Source organism: Catharus ustulatus, chromosome 16 (assembly GCF_009819885.2).
Source record: "Catharus ustulatus isolate bCatUst1 chromosome 16, bCatUst1.pri.v2, whole genome shotgun sequence".
In the NCBI taxonomy this organism is placed as follows: domain Eukaryota; kingdom Metazoa; phylum Chordata; class Aves; order Passeriformes; family Turdidae; genus Catharus; species Catharus ustulatus.
The window spans coordinates 5,800,454-5,817,454 of NC_046236.1; positions in this window are offsets into that span (position 1 = coordinate 5,800,454).

The window sequence follows — 17,001 nt, forward strand, 5'->3', positions numbered from 1 at the left end:
GGGGAGATGAAAAGCACAGAGCTGACAACTGGCTCTCACTTAATTCTGTGCTTAAAATTAAATCCATACTTAAGTGCCTCAGTGAGCTGAGGCTGCTGGAGGGGTAATTTTATAAGTAACCAGTAAGAACATTGAACTCTCTTTTATTGTATATACACACAATCCCACAAGGATAAAGAAACTTACATTTCTTTTCAGGACTGATTTTATTCTGCTCTTGGACATTTCAGTGAAGTTGTTAGAGCTGTCCTGCCCAAGCCACAGAAAAAGGGAAGCCAACAAAGGGCCAGGGCATTAATGTGCAAAGGGCTTTAGCAGACACAGAAATAAGTCCTGACTGTCAAAGAAAGGGCAACTTTTGATGGTTCCTAGGCTCACCTCTAGGTAAGCCTCAGAGGGCAAGAATCATGTAGGAAGATGAGATGCTGTTTCACTGCAACTAAATCTTTTTAACGTTTTCCCCTTTTCTTTTATATATTTTCAGACATTATTCATTGTGTTTTGATAGCCTCAGATGTTGTTTTGAGCATATCACATCCTGTTCACGTCAGAACAAGAATGAAAAGAAAGTCACACATGGAAGTGATGCTGTATAAAAAGTCAAAAGTGACTAGTCAATTAAATGGTCTCCAGATAAGAAAGAAATTTGGGTGCCAACTCTTGCTCTGCCACAACCTTTCAGAGATGATTTAGCTTAAGTAGAAGGAGGAATTTAGCCAAGACAAACGTGTACCTCAGAGGCACAGGGTGAGGGAATATTACAGGTGGCACAGGAGCAGAATCAGAGGGAGCCTGCACACACCCAGGGCTGGTGAGCCTTGTCTCAGGCACAGCCTGGTGATATATTGCATTTACACACTGCTCCTTGCAGCACCCCAGAGCATCTCAGGACAGGCTCTTCAGGAGCTGTCAGCAAAGGCAAGAACAGCAATTCCCTTTCCTGGCAGCCACCACGTTCCTGAGCTGCACACACACTGCACTGAGCTGCACACACACTGCACTGAGCTGCACACACACTGCACTGAGCTGCAGGGCAGCTCCACCCTCCTGCCAGCACAGGGCACCAGTGCCAGGCTGGGCACAGGCTGCCCCTGGGCACTGCACCCCACTCTGCCTGGGCTCACCTGTCCCACCAGCTGACTGGGGCACTCTGCTATTGAAACAGCTCTGCTAATTCTTCCCCTGGAGATACCACTCCAATAACCTCCTTTATGCCTCTTTCTGCATGACCTCCAGTCTTAAACAATTCAATGATTTATTCAAATCTTTTTGAATTTGCTCCACTGAGGGCATTTATAAATTAAACTGCTGTCGTGTTTAGAGTACTTGGGTTGATTTATAAAGATGCCTAAAAAACAAATGACTTTGCAGATGGACAAGTCTTTAAACAAATTTTCATATATGAAAGAAATGAATTGTGGTACCTTAGAAAACACAGCAGTAAAATGCCAATCAAAAGAAATAATGGAGGACAAAATAAGAGACCCACTTACCAGAAGTCTAAGATGCACAGATTTACTTTCGTAGATTAAAAATGTTGATGAAGCTTTGAATTCTAGGCTTTCTAAACTGTGAAGCTTTGTGATGTTAGCAAAAAAAGGACTTTTAGAAACCTTTCAAGATCTGAGACAATCAGAACGAGCAAGCTTATTTGTTCACTTAATGGAAGGTCTTACTCAAATTAGCCAGGTTGATTCTCAGAGCCACCATTTTCTACCAAGATGAGAAAACAGAGAAATGCCAAAATGAGTGTGATTTTAGGGAACTGACTACCATAACTTCACTGAGTTCTTATGAATGACAGCACTGTAGAACTGACATTTCATGTGCTTCAGCAAAGTATGCTACATTTCTATTTAGAGCCCCTATAGAAGTTAGTGATGGAGGAAAAGATCCAGAAACTATTCCCAGTCCACCCCGACTCCCTTCAGAATGAATACATCAGAGCACAGAATCAGGTTTTAGAAATAAGCTAAAGTGAATAGGATTGCATGGGCAGAATGTCAAAAATGTTTCTAATGATTCACTCACAAACAGAGAGGAGGGTTCAAACCACACCACTCAGATCCCCACTCAAATTTCCCCAAAGTCTGAAAATTAGTTTCTCTCAACTCCAATGTACAATGTGCACTTTCCTCCCTTGAATAGCCTGCAATACATTAACAGGTAGATAGCATAATCACCAAAATCCCCTATCCTTTTGCTTTGAAATTGCCACAGTTTCCCACCCCCACTTTATTAATCCACATATCCATTGACTGCTTTTTTGTCTGCTGAGGGTAGGATCAGTCCCAGATCAGCCTTTGGCTCATCTGAATGCATTGCCCTCTCTTAGGGCCCTTAATCAGTGGGAAACCTGGTGAAACCCCAGGAAAGGAACAGCACAAGCAGGACTCACACCTCTCCTGTTACTGTTCACTGGTACTCTCTATAGTATCAGAAATGAAGTGTGAGGAATTCAGAGCCAGGGTGGCCTTATCTGTGCTGTCCATGGCCAATCCTAGTCAGGACTTTAAAAGCCTGAAGCACTAACAGCGTGGTTAGTACCCAGCATATTGAAATGCATCTGTTCTTGTGTGCTGAAGCCATAGTAACCGTTTCCTCCTCTCAGCAGGAGACAGGAGGGTTGAGCATTTTTGGAAGTCAAGCAGCTGCTTTAAGGAATCTGATCTACATTGGGAGTGAGAGGTGAGAGAAGGAGAGAAATCAGCAGAGATAAAAGGAGCCATGGCTGGGCTTGCCTTGGCAGTAACTGCTCCATGACCCACTTTGCAGAGGCTGCCCTTTGTGAGAGCAGCATTCTCTGGAGCCTGCTCACAGCATCCCTCCATAAAGAGAGAAAATGCTCACCCCACATGAAGAAACTCTCCACTCTACACTGGGGCACAGGAGGGCTTGGCTGGGCTCCCTCCTCAGTCAGGGGTTTCACAGGAGCCACTGATGCCACTCAAGCTCTGGGTCCCTGGGCTGTTGTTTCTGGGGCTGTCCCAGCCTGGCTCATTTTCCAGATTTTGTCTTCCAAGAGCACTCTGCAGAAAACTTGAGATTGAAGGTTTCTATTAAAAGCAGCTCTCTTCAGTTCAGTTTATAGCTCTGTTGCCATTTATTTTGCTAAGAACTCGTGTTTGGAACAATCAGGAAGTCTGCTGTGGCTTGATATAAGAACATGCTTTTCAAAACAAAGTCCGCAGAACAGATAGGACTAAAATACAAAAATATTCAAATATTTATGTAATTTGTGTAAGTAATGAGCAATATAACATATCTTACATTCTTCTCCTATAGCAACTGAACCTCTGGAAGAGATTAAACAGAAGCCAGATAATTTAGCAATGAAATGTTTCATCAAAAATATAAATATATCAAATAGACACTCAGTAGGTTTTTATATTGGTGGACCACAAACTAATTACTGACCCAAAACAATGCTTGGTGGATAAAAGTTCTCCTTCCTACTTTATCAGAACACCTACATAAGCATTACCTTTTCAGTTAAAGATTACTGTCTGAATAAGTGTGGTTACTAATATAAAAATTCAGGCATGGTGATGAAAGCTATCCAAAAACAGCTTGAGTTTAAGGAAACACAGGAGGAAGCATCCAGAATCTCACAAAATTATACTCGGTTTCTAACATGGGCTCAGGGATACTCCTGTCTCTGTGCCATCTCTTCACATATTCTCTGCTCAGATTTCCCAAATTACACATTTCACCTCATCCTGAGGGAGCAAACAGAGACCTCCCTAAGTACACCAAGGCACCACTACATGGACTGTTAAATTCTAAAATAGAATTTGTGGTATATGATTAGTAGGCATTTTTGAAAATGATACATCTCTGTCAGAGCCCAAATACTCCATCATTAGCTACTCACAACACCAAGACAATGCACATTAGACCCAGCAGTGGGTTTAAATGTGTATAATGCATCTCAGCCCATGCTTTTAACTTGTACAGGAATACACTGAAGAAAATGTCTCTGTCACATTCCTTGGCAAGAACATACTTGAGTGAATCCCATTTTGAGAGTGACAGAATGTCTGCAACACAGAGAGTCTTAAAGTACAACCATTCCCCAGTACTTATTCAATAACTTAGAAATATCAATCCTTTATCCTAAATATGCAGATTGAAGGGGAGTTTTGGTAATGACCAGCACCTGGCAGTTTCATTTAATTTTAAATTGGGTACCTTGGAAGAAGAAAAACCCCTTGCTGACTTGCAAGCTTGCAAAATTTATGTTCTAAATAGCTGTAAAAGCTTGTAAGCTCAGGGCAGATATAATTAATGCAGCAAGTTTAGCTGGAGCATCACTGTGGCTGCACAGATAAATTGATTGTTTGGGACAAGTGAGCAGGACCAGCAGTTGGGTCTGTCCCTGCCTTGGCAGGGAGGAGCAGCTCCCTCAGCACAGGCAGGCTGTGACACCAGGACACCCAGCCCATGCAGAAACACAGGGCTCCTGCTGCTGGCAGATCATGATATACCTGTCTGTTCAGCATCAGACAAATGTTACAGCCTGTTCATCCTCCTCTGACCTCAGGAATATTTAAAAGCAGATCTGTGGAGAGCCGAAGTATAAATCATGTTAAGAGTGGTTAAACAGATTTTTTTTTGGTCTGTAAGTATTTAAAGGTTGGGAAAGTCTGTAGCCCAAAAGCTGTATTTGGTATGGTTTCCCTGAAAACTCAATCTATCAACAACATATCTGCATTAAAAATAAGCAGGGAGGATCACACTACAGAAGCCTTGTCTTTATATCCCACTCACTTTCGTCCATCAGGAGGAACCACCCAGTTCAATGTCAGTCAAACCTCACTCTGAGCCAAGACTGAACACAGATTCTGGTTCTGCTCTCAGCATCGGATGAATTTTTTAAACAAATTTTCCATCTCAGAGAAAAAAATAAAATAGAGTAAGGAGTAGATGTATATTTAAGAGAAAGGAAATCTGGGACAAAGACCTCAAGTAAAAGTTTAACACCTGTAAAGATCAAAACATCTTTCATTTGAAACCTTCAGTAAACTTGAAATTCTGGACATCACATTAATGGTACAAATAGGGTGCTGGATGGTAAAACAGGAATTGTGCATAACTCAGTCCTAAATTGCCATGTAGTATAAAGCCCTCATCAAGCCCACTTTGCCTTCACATCTAAATACATCAATGGAAGTTTTGAATTTACCACTCCTGAAGAAATCAAGACTCCTTCAAGCCCAACAGTGAGCCTCAGGCACAGCCAGCATAGAACACTATAAAGAAATCACCTCTGATCTATGCAATAAGTGAGCTTTATGTAAGGAAAATTGGAGAACTGTTCATTGGATCAAAAGATATATTCATTTTAATTCAATTTAAGTATTTCTGTACCATTGTAGATGAGTTAGAGAAATAAGCATATAGCATTGTTCATTTACTTCCTCATTTTAGCAACTTTCTACATTATCTCCTTAATATAACTTTCTCCCTCATTTCACAGCTTTTTTCATTCTTTTACATCTCCTAACTCAGCAAACATGCCTAAGTGGTCCTCAGCAATATGACACCTCATGACTCTTGCAACAATTTTGAACACATCCTCATGGGCAAGCATTTTAAAACTCTTTCTTCCAGTTTGCTTTGCTTTGGATTTGCCCACCATGTTTCCATCTGCCATCCAAAGAGATCTTTGCTGCCCAAAGCCTGCAAGATCCTGCACCCTCCACACTGCAGTCCAGCCCAGCCTCAGCATCTTTATGTTTTAGAGGGGCTGCACTGTTATTTCTACTCAGTCAGCAGGCAGCAGGGTGTTCCCTCCAAAGCATTCATTTTCTAAGTTCACCATTAACACTATTTGTGTAACATTTACAGCCTCTGTGTTTTCTCCACAGAGGTGGTCATGGTCTATTATTAAGCTTTTCATTAGAACTGAATACCTAAACTAATAAAAGCTAGGGATTGTCAAAACATTCCATGCTACCATGTTTAAAATATAACACCAAAACGCAATTTCCTTCACACTGTTCTTCCCCCAAATGTCACCTCATGCCAGGATAGCTTTTACCCACAACATGATCAAAATTCAAAATCAAATATGTTTAAAATTCAGGAACTTGAATAATTCAATTAACCCATTTCATAAATAGTGTTAAGTTTGAAAAGCAGCTCAAGATTTCAACTCTCAGACATTAGAAATTAATATATAAATCAAAGTACAAAGATATTTTTTCTACTGCTTATTGCCCCTTAACTTCATGTTTCTTCAACATCTCCACATTTTCAGCTGTTCCTGTGTGCTCAGAACAGGCTGTAGTCAGAGTTTCACACAGATCTGGTTGCACACAGATCTCACTTGATGGCAGATGTTTGCAGGCTTTCACATTGTGTTAATGTTCTCAGGTGCAGACCCATCTTTGAGTACAAGGTTTTCAGAGCTGTTTCCCCCCTCTCTCTGGAGATCTTCTGCTTGGCTTGTAATTCACAGGAACCTGACAGATTTCCATTTTAACAGCCTCCATTAGGATTTTTGCATTTTAGTAGACTGTCTGTGAAATGATGAAGCACAAAATGCAGAATTATGGGATGGAAGAGACCTCCAAAAATATCAAGGTCCTTCCCAAATCCAAATCAACTCTACCTACCCATTCCCAGCAGAAATTTGTCTTGCCTTTCTTCTTTAAAAAGAACTGTAATCTCTTCCAGAAAATACTTCACTGTTTCAATATCATCACTGAAAGACAGTCAGTCTTATTATCCAACCTGAATTTCTAATCTAATTTTTCAGGGCTAACCTTGAGCAGTGCAGGTGTACCCACAAGTGCTGGCATTTGACTTCTAGCCAGGCTGTGCACGGTGTCTTGGTAGAGCCCACAGGAGCAGGAGCACCCAGGAGAGGCTGCAGGATTCCCTCCAGGGGATTTGTTTCATGCACATCACACCCACATTAGGAACTCACTACACTAAAAGGAGAACATTGCAAACTGGTAAGAGTGGTATGATGGATTAACTTTAGCAAAGCCACACTTTGATTATGCCTCTAAGGCTTTTTATCACCAAAGGAACTTCATGGCATTAAAAAACAACCAACCATGGGATTGTAAATGAAACATGAAAGAATGACAAGAATAATGTGTGAGAAAGCCCCTGCTCATCAGGCAGCAAGCTGAACCACAAATAAACACATCTCAGCACTCCCAGGTATTTATGGGGCAATAGCTTCACACAGCTCAACATATCACATTCAGTTAGAAATGATAACATTAAACCACACAGATTTACCACCTAAAAAAAATTGCTCCTGAGAAGTTTTGTCTAATATTGTGCATTTAAGGTGACATACAGCATGGATAAAAATAGCAGACAAAGCAGGATGAGGATTACACCCACAGTACAGTGTCTGTGTGTGTGAAAGATGTGCAGCAAGTATGAATTTCTGGACAATCTGGCTTGTCAGTAAAATGATGCAACAGAGATGGGAGAGGATCTGATGCAAAATGACCCAAGGGTTAGGAAAAACACAGACTGGAGGTTTTGACAGCATTAAGTCCTTACCTATCTGAAGCTCCCCAAAGCTTGAAACAAGATAACACTCCAAGAGGCAAAGGAAAAATTAGAATATTGCTTTCTCTGAAGTGTTTCTGCCCCCACTGTAACTGTGGCTGTGAATACCCAGGCACAGCCTGTTCCTGGCAGGGGCAGTGCCTGCTGAGACTCCCCAGGGCTCTGCCCTGAGCCAGCTCCTCTGGGCAGCCCCTCAGGGTCTCACTGCTCCAGGTGCCCTGTCCTTCCCTCCCCTGCTCCCATTTCCCTGCCCAGCTCTTGTCCCCAGCTCTGCAGCACCCCACAGCCCCAGCCCTGCCAGTCCAGCCCCCAGAGGGGTACACTGGGCTCCAGCAGCTTTCATCCCCTCTTCCTGCTCCCCCTGTCACCACTGCTCAGCAGCCCCTCGTGCTGTGTTTCTTGGCACTTAGAGCAGGAGTGCTCTTGTGGGACAGCACAGGAGCTCGTGTCACTGGTGCTGTGCAGACTCTGGGAATTTCAATGTCTTGTTATCTGTGATGGTGTTTGAGCTACACAAGGCACCTGAGAGTGCACAGAGAATGGGAAAATTTTTTTTTCTCAGTTGCAAGAGAAGTCACTTTAGTAACAACATACTGCAGGCAAAACACTTCTGAGGCATTCAGATTTTCATACGGGCTGGGCCTTGAATCCAGCCTCTACAGGAGAAGCATGTGTAATTCCCCTCCCTGTATGGCTTATTCTGATACCTGATAGGGGTGGAGATGTGGAGTTACTGTAGTAGCACAGAATGTTTAACTCTATGTAAGAAACAGAAATACAAAGTACTGGCTTTCCCAAGTATCTTGATAATATTACACATCTAATTACACATCTAATGCCAACACTGGAATGAGTGAGTTAAGCTTAGAAAACTACTGAGCAAATGTTGATGGTTAATGCAATTGAAATAAAAATGAATGGAAAGACAAATTGGTCCTGCAGTCCAAGTGGACTTTCCTAAGCACTTAGATGTCTGGGTTTACTCCCAGCACACTTTCTGTCTCTCTTTTGGGGGAAACACCTATGGACAGGCTCAAGCACTGCAGTATTCTGCACACCCATGTGAAGGTTGTCTTTGACTGTGGAGACCAAGGGATCTGCTGCAATCATTTGAGTATTTGAATGGCAGCATACTCACTGGTTGTTTCATCAGCAATGCCTTACAGAAAATAAACACGTTTTGCTTTTTAAAAACAAGTTTTCCAAACATTTTTCCAGGGCTCTTTATACAGGAAGAAGATTATTTATTCCATATTCTGCCACATAAGCATGATGTCTGACAGCAGAAATAGATCCTTTCAGCAATGATAAATTTATAATGGCATACAAGAGTTTTGACTGCTTGTGAAGTTCCCTAATTAATTCTTATATAGAGTTCCATTGGCAACAAAATTTATGTTTTGAGATAATATAAAGCTCAGAGGAGTTAGTGAGCGTGCTGTTCTTTTTTGCACATCCTGTGTTTAATGTCATGTATTGTTAATCTCTTTGCTCACTGAGGGGGGTATTGTTTATCACTTTAAAAGCACAGACTCACTTTCATTATTGGGAGGAATAACCCTCAATAAGGCTTAAGCTGCTAAGTGGCTGCACACACTTTAGGTGTGTCCTGAGGCAGTAACCTAAATGTCATTTACCCTAACCTGAATCTTAGTTTAGGAAAATCCCATTTTATAGATTTTCCTTAATCTCCATTGAAACCAGCCTTGAAAACATGTTGGTCTTGATTTTGCAGCAGATAGACCTCTAGTACAGACTGAACTGTGTGTAGCTACACTGACTTGTGTGTAATTCCTGATAATTCTTTTTAAACCAAGACAACAAACATTTGCTCTGCAATATTTACAGGAGGGAAATGACCCAATTGCACTCTGTAAATAAAACGACTAATACTGCCCTTCAACAAGGCTTGCTGTAATGCCTGTACTACACTGAAAATGCAAATCAACAGTTACAAATTTTAGAAGCTTCTTAAAGAGGTATTTTAAGCATATCATCTATCTATAGAAAGAATTGTTTCCTGCAATGATCAAAGCTATTTTTTGGTGCCAAGAGATTAAGAGATTGACAAGTTTTTAGTGTTCATTTAAAAGACAGACTAGAAAGCATCCATGGCCACTAATTCATGAGAGGATGGCAAATGCAAAGACTTAACTCTGCAATGGCAAACACATCAAAGGAGGGTGTTGCTGGAGAGAAGATGGTCAGACTAGAAATTCCCTCCTGAAAGGTCACAATTCTTCTATATGTTTTTGGCAACTGGAGCAGTTCCAACTCCAGCTCTATCAAATTAACATCTGGCAAACAAATTCTGGACCTGACAGCAGTGCCACGCTTCAGTAAAGATTTTCCAATGAACTATTCTATTTTATTTTTCAAAGCTTGATCTCTTCTCAGCAAAGTGAGTATATGTTTAAAACATATAAGCGAAAAACTTTGCAAATTCAGATTGGCTGGGAACTACAGACTGATCCAAGGTACACTGAAATCCCAGTGATTTAATTCAGACACAATCACACCGGACAGTTCCTCTTCCCTGGCTTCCAGAACAGCTCCTGAATTTTGGAGATTCCTCCAAACAGAACAGGGAGAGGCAGAAAGGTTTGGGGAAGAAGAAAGATCTGGGGAAGAAAAGCTGCAATTTCTTGGTCAGCCTGGGGGTTTGCCTCTTATTTTTGATGAGTGAATTTAACCGCGATCTGGAAGTGTTTCATCAGAAACTGGTACAGACAAAACTGGTGCCAGTGCCAGAAACCAATGCTGCTGGAAAGAAAGCACATCATAATTCAAACCCTCAACACACATCCACAGCCCAGCAGCCTGCAGATGAGCCTGCTGGGACCAGAAATGACCCCTTTAAAGAAATAAAAATTACAGAGAGCCATCCATTCTGTTTTGAAACCCGTGTAAAATTTGGCATCTACAAAGAATAGGGCAACAAGTGTTCTCAGAGGTGTTAACTGAAAGTTTAAGAGCAGAAAAGTAAGTAGCTGAAGTCATCAGAAATGTTGTTATGTGATCTCTAATGCTAAACTTAAATGTCCACATTCTCCATAAATTTCTTTTCCAAAAAAGTAGAAATTTGATGACTGAAGCAATGAAGACAAAGATGAAATGCAGCACAATGCCAAGTTCCACATAAGATGGTGATGCAAATATCAAGATAACCTTCCTTTTATACTATTTTATCCTCATTACCTATGATATTCACCCTGCTTAACTCAGCCTACAAATTCTGCCCAAAATATCTATATACATTTACATATAAAAGTTAAGGAAGAACTAATACAAGAACAGGTGGTACAGATAATTCTCAGGCTGCAGCCTGAGCTTTTTTGGTTAGGGTTTTGTTTTTGGGGTGTTTTTTGATGGAGTTTTACTTTTCTTCTATTCAAAAAAAATTTAGGTCAGTTGTAAACTTTTTCTGCTGCTCTGTGAGAGAATAGCAGAGCTAATGAATTTACATTACCTATAGAGTTTGACCTTTATCAATTTATTTGGTCATTTCTGTAGCACAGTTTTCCCCATCCCTTCTGATTCCTGTCCTCTGGTGTTTCAGCTGTCCTGTGTTCTTGGCCTGGCAGCAATGCTGCCATCTGCTCAGCACATCCAGCACCAGCCAGGCACTCCTGCATTCCCACAGACCACTCCAAGCTCCAGACACGCACTGACCAGCTGGAGAGGGATCCAAGCTATCTGAATATGTAAGAAAATCAAAGAAGCCTTTTCTACCAAGAAGATGTAATTTTCAGACAGAAAATAGAGAGGAGGGAAAGAAAGGTGCCTTAAAATGAAACCTCTCTCTCCCAGGCCAGGCATTGGCCCTAAGCAGGTCTCATTTTCAGCCTGAGAAAAAAGTCCAGTGTCACCTGCTGCTGGAGAATCAGCTTTCCATAGGGCTTTCCTGAAACCCACCCTGAGCTGAAGCCTCTCATTGCACCCAGTAGGACCAGTAACAGCTTCTTACTGGAGAGGGGACACAGGATTTCCTAAAAACTGTTCAAGACTAATTCACCAAGGGTAGCTAAGATGGAAGACACCCAACACAGTCACAGAATCTCCTACTTATGGCAGCACATCCTTGGGATATTGCTCCAGGCTTGTCCTTCAGTTTCCTTGTGCTTCAGAAGTAGGGAGATACTCACATTTCCTTCCAAGGCATATTAACATCTCTACATGGAAAACATTTTTCAGGTGATAACTCTATTATGCAGACACACACCTTTACCTGCCATTTATCAGCTGAAATGCATTTGCTCTTTACCAGCTCTCTGTAAATGCAGATTGTCCCATTGGCTTTCCTGCCTGCTAAAGGCTCACTGGCAGTGTTTATATTATAAGTGCAATTTGAAGGATTTTTCTCATTTTGTTAAGTTGCTTGGAAAATGGGAGCAGAGATGAGACTAATTGAATGGTTATAATGAGGAAAATGAGGTTTGCTTTTCAATGTAGATGTTACAGGCATTTGCTGCAACAAAAAATCCAACAGACAAAAATAGTATAACTTCTTCCAATTCTGCTTTCCCTAACAAAGCAGTTACCACACCAAATTGTAAAATATAAGCTCACATTAGTCCTTCTTACAACTCCTAATACTTTCCTACAACAAGTATGTCAAATATATAGCCCATGAGCCAGACTGATCCTTCCAAGTACTTTAATCTGGCCTGTAAAATCCACAGAGCATTGTAATCCGGATCTGGTCTGCCAGTCAACTCTGAGGTCTCCCTATGTGTGCAGCTTCACTGAGTCACACAAGCAAGTGGGGTAGGGGGAGGATCAGGGAAGGAGTGAGAACCTGTGGGAGCAGCACACCGTGTACCATGACACCATCTCTGAGCAGCTCTGGGGACACAGAGGCTTCTCCCAAAGGGCTTTCCAAGGAGCCCTGCTGCCCAGCACCCCTGATTGCACAGGCAGGACTGGGGCACAGCTTCCCTGGGATGTGTGGCAGCCCAGCCTCCCTCACTGCACAGTTTTACTGTGGGACACAGGACAAGTTAGCCACTGAGAGTGCAAGGAACTGCAATGCTTTAACAAAGCTCCTCACTTGATACAGATTTCACAGCTCCCAGTTAAATCCAGTACTCCATGAACACACCAATCTGAGCAGAAGCTGCACTGTACAATAACATCATCACTGCAGGAATAAGCATTTCCACCCTTGAATGGGTGTCACTTCACAATGTTAATTGCCACTGGTACTTCTCTAAATTAGAGGACTATTAATAGTTTGCTGCTGAAGACAGTTATACTGGAAAAGCTTTGAAAGGAATCCTTGTGCCTACTGGCTATTTAGAGTCAGCATTCCCGCTTCAGACACCTAAATTTGCAATTTCTCATGCAGTCTCAGCAGATACAAGAGCCTGGTGAAGGGGCAGGTCTGCCCTCCTTCAGCACACAGCAGGAACTTGCAGAGCATCCCCTCTTCCCCAGCGTGGGGGTGAGCAACCACTGAATACAAGCCCAAAGCACAGGTTTAGTTTCAGCCAGATCACTGAGCTGCCCTGGCTCAGGTCAGAACAATCTGGCCATTAAAGCAGTGCAGATGACAGGACAGAGTGCAGAGCAGCTCAGAGCTGTGGCAGACCATCCCCTCCAACAGCACAGTGGGTTCAGATTGGCTGCAGCTGACTGGAAAATCCTGCTCCAAGTCAGAAGCTGACATGGGCCCATGCACCTATTCCTCCCAAGAGAGAGCAGTGTTGGTGGAAACAACCCTCAATCCTCTCAACTCTCCTCGGAGGCTGAGGTTCCACATGCACATCCAAAACGCAGCAGGAAGTTTCTGGATCTAGCACTGCCATCTTTCTACTTCCCCAAGTACTTCAGCAGCATTATTCAACCTGCCCTCCCCTCCCTTGTGTAGAGAATGTAAAGCTAGGATTGAAAAGTAAGGCAGAAGTAAGTGAAGTCATCTATCAGCCCTTGATTTCATAAAATACCTCAGTGAGAGAGCAGGTTATAACTAACAATAGGTCTTTTTTTCTCTCCCTAAAGAAGTCTCAGGAGACATCATTTGAAGGTGTTTAAAAGAAATAAAATAGGTTGTCTCTCCATGGGCAAAGTAGGAAAAGTAGGTTTTCATGTGGGGGTGCTGCAAAAAGAACAAAGGCAGAATATCTGCTGAATCACCACAGTCTATCCACGAGACTCAAACAGCTCTAATTCTCCAGAATTTGCAGCACCCAGCAATCAAGCAATAGTGCTGCTGAGGGGAATTTTAACCAGCACTACAGCAATCAAACAAAAGCACCACTGCAAACTACTTTCAGATGACGTCTACTGCTGTCGTGCAGCCCCATGAAAATTTGTTGGTATTCAGGAATAATAATGATAACAGGATTCTGCTGAAAGTCAGCTCAGGGGTCTTCCTCCAGAGGGAGTAAAATGATTAATTCCACGATAATCACTGTGGAGAGTTACCTGTGAGCTATGGCACACAAGGGAGAGTTCTCTGGTCAGCATTTTTAGGATAAAAAATTATTGCCAATAATGAGTCTGGTCAGGAAAACAACTGTGGTGGGGAAAAGAGGAAATAGAGGGACTAAAGGGAGAGACTTGCCATTAATTACAAGCAATGCTTTGGATCTCGGCCTGCCATCCATGATCTCTGCAAAGCAGCAAGGCATCTCTCAAGTTTCTATCCAGCCTGACAAACTGATAAACTTTAGAACTGGTACAAAAACAAGACTGAAAAAAAAAAACCTTCCAACTTATTTAACTTCAGGATTAGGAGTGTTTGTACTGCAATGTTTAAATACATATTTTATTTCCCTCTAGTTAGAGAATGGCATACATCAAGAACTTTTGTGATTTTCTTGTTAAGGATGATATAGGTTATTACTGACATCCTTATTTTGTAGTACAAAGAGAAAGTTTTGCATGAACCATGAGCATAATAAAGTTTATCCTTTTTTGAAACAACCACTGCTAATTCCTTCCACCTTGTCAAGGTATTTGTCTTGCAAAGCACCAGCTGACTAGCTTCCACTGCCTTGGTGAGTACAGGAATATGCTCAGCACCACACAAGTAGAAAATTTAATCACAAAATAGAAATAATATATAGGTAACTGACTGCTTAAAGTAATCATGTCAGATAATCTCATTCTTGGGAATTACCCTGTTTACCTATGCCAGGATGTCAGATTTTCACCTCCCTGCACCAGCAGACACAGCTGTTCTGAACTTTGCTCCTTTTCAGGGCTGTCACCACTGCCTGTGTCCAGCCAGAGCCACAGACATTGCAGCTGTCACTGCCTGCATTTTCCATGCTGCACTCAGATTGACCTGCAGGCTGGCTTTATCCAAGTTGGGTAACGATGGCAAGAAGTTCAGCCTTTATAAGGGTGCTCAGGACTTAGCTCGTGTTTCATTCTTCCACCTTGAAACATCTGAGCAGAACACCTAATTTAGGAGACTAGTCATTTTGTACTCCCTCAATAGTAAATGCAGATAGGCAGACACCTCCAGAAAATTAGCAGATTGGAGTCTGAGTCACACTCCGGGGGTGTTTGTCTCTCCAGTGACAAAGGAACCCGAGGGTTTCACTCCTGACTGGCAGAAGGGCAGTGACTCCCTGAGCAATCCCTGCAGCAGGCAGGACAGGCGTGGGTTTGGGATGAGCTCCCCCCGCAGCTGGGACGGGATGAACTCTGCTCCTCAGGTTTAGCTGCTGCTGGTCTCTGAGACACCAGCACAAACTTGCCCTGGATGGGTCTGTTCCGACCAGGGAATGCTTTCTCAAAGAGACAAACAGCATAAAAAGTGACATTTTCATTACATCCCTGTGCAGGAGTTTCAGAGACAATTAAGCAGACTGCAAATGAGGGAAATTATTTTGTGAGAAAATTTTAATTGATTTTAGTTCCTACCTTCAGCAACACTTACATTCTTAGAATTTTACTTGCCTGTTGTGTAGGATTTTACAAAAGTTGTTGTACATGAGAACCGAGGTAGCTGTGAGCAGTGATAAGGAAATACAGCTTTATCTTAAGGTACCAATCCCAACACAGTAGAAACTGGAACAACTGTTGTGATGTGTTTGTGAAGAAGCTGAATTCTGTTTTCAGCTCTCCACAGGGAGGTTTCCATCAGAGCTGGCCAAGATAGCCTAAACCTCACACCCATCTCCTCGCATTTGCAGTCAGACACACTGCTGAGGGATCCTTGTCTCATGGTTTCTGTGGGTTCTGATAAGAGTAGAGTGGCAGCATTCACTTGTCCCATTTTCCCTTTTTTCCTGTTGCTGTTTATCCTCTATCCTGTTGGACACAGAAAACATCTTTTTATGTTACAACAGCAGGGCCATTCCCAACACACGTAGACACCTCACACAAAGGGACATTTTAGTGACTACAGGTGGTGCTGGTGACATGACATGGATTTTAATGGACCCAAAAGTCACCTCTGAAATGCTGTACCTTCCAAAACAGCACTGAAAATAATGAAATGCCAAAGAAAGAGCACACTTCCTGCTGTACCCCCATCTCAGCTCTACCAGGACCAATTCTTAGGTTTTCCCAGATTGTAGCTCATAATAACAACAGTCCCTGTAGGAAAATAAAATTTGTTCTTTTCCCAATGACCTTTTTTCACTTCCAAAAACTATCTTTTCTTTTCTAGAAGAAAAATCAGATTACAGTGAAATTGAAGTCTCTCTTTTACATTTCCAACCTTCTCCCCAGTCATTGTCCAGAGCAATGTGAGCATGTCCTATACCCTGCTCCTGCCAGGCATAGACATGCACACAACAGAGGTTTCATAACAGCTGGGATAAAAATGTTTTTATGCCACCAGCAGGTAACTTGCCCCACAGAAAACCAAAAAAAAAGAAAAAGCCATTTTTTACATAATCTCCTTCCTGTTTAAATGAGCTACCACTACAGCCATGGAAGTGGTGCAAGTATAGATCACATATAATTAATAATACATCACAAATAATTGGTGATGTACTAAAACAGCAGCAGAAGTCCATGGGGATCTGAAGTACTGCTAACAAAGCAATACATTTTGTGATTCAGCAAGCAGGAATTTTAATGCCTTCAAGCCTGAAATAGAAATGTGGTCAGCTGGCAGTAAGAAAAGTTTGATCCCTCTTTTAGTATAATGGCAAATTCTCTACAAATGCACATAAATTTCAAAAGTATAGATTTTTCTATGTGATTCAGTAGAAAAAGTAAGTTTAAAACTTTGGTCAATTTTACTGAAAGTTACACACATTAGATTACAAATAGAACCCAATCTAATGCCAGGCTTCCATTCACAGAAACAGTCTTAAGCTATTTGTGAAACCATAAAAGTCTATGGAAACCAGAGAGAATTATTTGCCCTGTATATTGGAATGGTCTCTTTCTTTAGGATTTTACACACTGTAAGAATACAAATAATAAATAATAATAATAAACAGCTTGATTTACATAGACTCCATTTGCCTTGATTTTGTACTTTAAAAACTGAAG